This window comes from Carlito syrichta, unplaced genomic scaffold (assembly GCF_000164805.1).
Source record: "Carlito syrichta isolate Samal-C Ts95f unplaced genomic scaffold, Tarsius_syrichta-2.0.1 Scaffold307187, whole genome shotgun sequence".
Classification (NCBI taxonomy): domain Eukaryota; kingdom Metazoa; phylum Chordata; class Mammalia; order Primates; family Tarsiidae; genus Carlito; species Carlito syrichta.
Window position 1 is genome coordinate 195,010 of NW_007251283.1, and position 5,644 is coordinate 200,653.

Here is a 5,644-nt window from a genome sequence, read left to right on the forward strand (position 1 = left end):
CTAAAAGCTGGCTCGTCGACGTTTGGGAGAGAGGAAGGGAGGGTGGGAGGACTCCCAGAGCTTGATGCTCTGTTGAGCCCTGAGAACATGGACAGCGCCCAGGCCACGCCCCCCCGGTGGATACACGGTGGGTCTCTGAGTTCGAGCCCCTCCTCTGCCTCTTGGTATCTCCCAGACTTCAGCAAGCTACTTCTCCCTCCTCTTCAAACTGCAGAGACGGCTCATCTCGCCGCGTCGTGCATGCTCGATAAGGCCATGGGGACAAGCCAGCTCGTGGGAGGACGCAGCCATGACCATACGGCAGAGCCCGACACAGCATGACAGCCCCCTCCCAAGCCACGACTTGGGTGTGGCAGCATGTCCTCTCTTTCTGCATTTATTTATGTTATACAATAGCCTACTTTCTTTTTTTAAGATTCAAGGGGTTTTTTTTGCACTATACATAACTACTTTGCATATAACAATTCCTCTGTGAATCCATAAATAAGCTCTATTCACCCACTATGAACTATCAGATCATAGCTATTCTTATTTTATGGTTTTAGACAAATAATTGCAGATACAGCAGTATAAATGTTTATTTCTTAGAGATGATTTGACAACTGCCAAAAAAATAGAGTTTTTCGAACTACTTTAGATGCTAATGACGATCCGATCCTACAGAGGCTAATTTTCAAGTGCAGATCAAAAGATAATAAATCCTGTGGAAAACTTGTGTTTGTTATCACATTATGTAGCTGATGGTTTGCATTTTTTGTCTTGTCATCTGGAATGTGAAAAATCCTCAAATGCCTTCACTCTTTTACCTGAACTCCCTAGTCTTTTTGTGAAATAATTAAGATTTGCCAGGCATCAAGATTTAATTTCCTTGGTTGGCTAGTGAATAAATTTTGAATATTTCTTTTTTTGTTTTTTTGAGTTGGAGTCTCACTCTGTCGCCCAGACTGGAGTACAGTGGCATACTCACGGCCACCCCAGCATCAACCTGCTGGGCTCCGGTGATCCTTCCACCTCAGACTTCCAAGTGGCCAAAACTACAGGCGCATGCTGTCACACCCAGCTATTTTAAAAAAATTTTATTGTAGACATGAGGTCTTGCCAAGTTGCCAGACCTGGTCTCAAACCCTCGGACTCAGTCAATCCACTCACCTCAGCCTCCCAAAATGCTGGGATGACAGGCTGAGCCACTGAGCCTGGCCGATTTGGAATATTTCTCCTGTCATCAAATCATACTTTTACTCCAGAAAATTATTAACAGGGAACCTTAGTCCACTTCTTCCCTGAAACCAACCACAAATCTTTTCTTTATAAACCTTTCACATTGCGATAATGTTATAAATGTGAGTAAATTATTACTTATTGTATTTTAAAAAATCCTTTCTAACCAGCTACAGTGTATTGTCTTAACTTCTTTTATCTGTAAAATAAAATAAGACTGCGTGATACGGAGACTTGGGTTTCTGCTGAGCCCGTCACCCAGTGCGCTGAGCATGGTAGCTTTTTCAGCCCTTACCTCCCTCCCTCGGGAGTCCCCAGTGTCTGTTGTTTCCATCCTTGTGCCCACGCATACCTGGTGTTTAGCTCTCACTTTTAAGTGAGGACATGTGGTATTCGGTATTCCATTTTGGTGTCAGTTTGCTTAGAATGACAGTCTCCAGCTGCTTCCATGTTGCTGCAGAGGACATAATTTCATTCTTCTTTATAGCTGCGTAGTATTCCATGGTGTCTATGTGTCATATTTTCTTTATCCAGTTCACCACTGACGGACCCCCATGCTGGTTTCATGTTTTGGTATTGTGTGACAGCCTAATTTATGACCCACACTCTCGTTCCAGAATCCACAGGCTGACACAACACAGGAATCCGTTTCAGGGTTGTACCCCCTTCTTGTGTCATGACAAGCACAGCAGGGGCAAGCACACCAGTGGGAGGAACACAGTTCATCTGTTACACCAGCATCAACTTCAGAAAAACATCAAGCTTTTAGCCGGGCATGGTGGCTCATGCCTGTAATCCCCAGCACTTTGGGAGGCTGAGGCAAGAGGATTGCCCGAACCCACAGATTCGAGACCAGCCTGGGCAACCTGGTGAAACCTCGTCTCTCCAAAGAAAAAAAATTAGGTGGGCGTGGTGACACATGCCTGCAGTTCCAGCTACTTGGAAGGCTGAAGCGGAATGATTGCCTGAGCCCAGCAGGTTGAGGCTACAGAGGCTGTGCAATGCACTCCAGCCTGAGCAACAGAGTGAGACTCCAAAAAAAAAAAAAAAGGAAAGAAAGAAAAAGAATTAGAGTTAGTTTAGTTTTCTTCTAAAGTCTTACTGAGGACGACAGACAGGGAGGTCTTTCAGAGAGGGTCTGTCAGACTGCCCCTAACCCATGTTTCTGCTCATAGCTTATATCCAGTGGAGGTCCAGTACATGCAAAATCCCATCAAAGCTTGGGTGCAACAGTACATTTACTTATACATTACAGAGGCATTGTCGCTAACCTCATCAGATGTTACCTTATATGTAGCAAAAGGCAAGAACTAGAGTCATTTCTCTCTTTTCTTAAAATTTTGTAGAGATGGAGTCTCACTATGTTTCCCAGACTGGTTTCGGACTCCCGGCCTCAAGTGATCCTCCAGCCTTGACCTCCCAAAGTGCTGGGATTACAGTTCCTGGCTGGTCATCTATGTCTTAAGGAAAATAGTGACTCAGACAAGAGACAGAGGGCCATGTACTCTGTCCTGCTCTGTCTTCAAAGCATCTTTCCAGAGAGCTACAGTCATCACCGAGCCTGGGGCTTTGTGAGATTATGCCGCAGGCAGAAATGGGCAAACATGGCTTCTTATGTTTGCTACTTTATCTCATGCAGTTTACTGCAGCTCTCTGAACCCAGGCCTCTCTTTCCCAGCCTCAATAGTAGGTACAAAGGCCTCTTTGGCCAGCCTGCTTGACAGTCTGTCTCCTGGGTCCGGCTCCCTCTTCCCAGCATGGCTCTCCAGGGGCTGGCAGGAACCTGGCCTGGGACCCCGTCTTCTGCTTCTCCTCACCCCAGCCCAGAGAATCCTCCTGCAGCCAAGCGCTGTCCATCACCTCAAGCTTCTCCAGGACACTTGGCCTGCATGGAGACTTCAGTTCTCCCCTGTCCCCTGCACACCCTTGTTCTCTTAGGGGGCTTGGATGTTCGCACAAAGCAAAAGCCTTAAAGACCAAGAGGCACCTCCTGCTTTCAGTCCTAAGCCACCATGCACTGCTATAACCCAGTCTCTTCCGACTGACACAGTTACCCTTACGTTCCTTGATGCTCTGTGCTGGAATTTGCTGTGCTGGGTTCTGTGACGACAGTGCAGAGATCATATCAAAAACCTCCACCTGGTTAGAACGTGTATTGCTGGTACAAATAGATGGACAGAAAAAGAAGGCATGAAACAGAAATGTGTCTGAGGGAGACCCAAACCAACACTCAGCTCCACAAAGTTGACAAAAAAGCTAGGTCTCCCTCGACTCATGGTCTCATGAGCTCTTCACAAGGAACAGAAAATAATATCTTACCAATTGCACCTGGAGCTTTGGCTGCAGTTGTCAGAGACATCCAACAGGTAAAGCTGACAATGCAGGTGCCCCAGGTTCAATGGCAATTTTCCCTTTTATTGAATAGAGAATCACATGATATCTGCATTAGGGCACTGACACCAGCATGTTGCGATTGCACACTTTTGCCCAGAGTTAATATCTTTATGCCACATTAGACCCGTCAGATCTTGCCCATTCTGTCTTATGGAGGACACAGTGACGCACAGGTTTGTCAGTTTAATCTTTCTGGACATGGAGTGGTTTATCCCATAGTCATAGGAAGTCTTAGGCAATTTCATTTTCTTTTCTTTTCTTTTTTTTTTTTTGAGTTGGAGTCTCACTCTGTCACCCAGACTGGAGTGCAGTGGCCGCTCTCAGCCACCGCAGCCTTGAACTGCTGGGCTCCGGCGATCCTTCTGCCTCAGCCTTCCAAGTAGCCGGAATTACAGGCATGCGCTACCACTCCCAGCTAATTTTTTGATTTATTGTAGAGATGAGGTCTCGCCAAGTTGCCCAGACTGGTCTCGGACCCGCGGGTTCAGGCGATCCTCTTACCTCAGCCTCTCAAGATGCTGGGATTATAGGCATGAGCCACAGCCCCCAGCCGGCAATTTCATTTTCTGACAACAAATGGGTTATATCTCCCTTCCATCACATTTTTTTTTTAGTTGGAGTCTCACTCTGTTGCCCAGGCAGGAGTGCAGTGGCACACTCACAGCTACCACAACCTTGACCTGCTGGGCATAGGCAATTCTTCTGCCTCAGCCTTCCAAGCAACTGGAACTACAGGCGCATGCCACCACACCCAACTAATTTTTTATAGAGACGAACTCTTGCCAAGTTGTCCAGGCTGGTGTTGAACCCCTGAGCTCAGGTAATCCTCTCATCTCGACCTCCCAAAGTGCTGGGATTACAGACTTGAGCCACCACACCTGGCTTTTTTTTTTTCTTTGAGTCAGGAGTTTCTATCGCCAAGACTAGAGTACATGGCACAATCATAACTCATTGCAGCCTCAAACTCCTGAATTCAAGCAATCCTCTCACCTCAGCTTCTTCAGTAGCTGGGACTATAAGCACCACCAGCTAATTTTTTAAAAACGTGTTATAGAGACAGGGGGTCTTGCTATGTTGCCCAGACTGGTCTTGAACTTCTGACCTCAAGTGATCCTCCCACCTCAGCCTCCCAAAGTGCTGGGATTACAGGTGTGAGCCACCACACCCAGCCCATCCCATAATCTTGAAGTCCCTTAATTAATAGTGTCCATGACGCAGGATTCAGGAATTCAAATTACTGACTCTGGAATGGTGCTATGTTAATTTCCTAGGCCTGCTGTAACAAAAGTACTAGAAATGTGGTGGCTAGAACAACAGAAATATATTCTCACAGTCCTGAAGGCTAGAAGTCTGCAATCCAGGGGCTGGTGGAGACTGAGCATTCTGGGTAGAGGGAAAGCCCCTCAGGCTTGGGCATGTCTGGTGTTATCCAGATCAACAAGGACAAGGGCCAAGGAGGAGAAAGAAGGAAGAAGGTTTGGAGGGAGAACCAAGGGCTTTTGGGGACACGCCAAGGACGTGTTTCCCTTCCAAGTGGAATGAGAAGCCTTTGTGCACAGCACTAATGACAACGACCCACATTGTGAAGACCATGTTTACTGAGAGGGACAGCTTGAGGGAAGAAGAGGTGGAAATTGAATCAAGAGTTCAACTTTCAGCTGGGCGTGGTGGTGGCGCCTACATTTTCAGCCACTCCAGAGGCTGAGGTGGGAGGATCTGAGTTCAGGAGGTCAAGGCTGAGTTAAGCCGTGATCATGCCACTGCACTCCATCCTGGGTGACAGAGACCCCCAACGCAAATAAATAAATGAATGAATGAGTTCAATTTTGGACAAAGAACAGGTGGGATAAACTGAAAACAATAGCAAGATGATAAGCTTAAACCCATTCATATCAGTAATCAGCCTCCCAAAAGATATAGATTGTCAGATAGAATTTTTTTTTTTTTTTTTTTGAGTTGGAGTCTCACTCTGTCGCCCAGACTGGAGTGCAGTGGCCGCTCCCGGCCACCGCAGCCTCGACCTGCTGGGCTC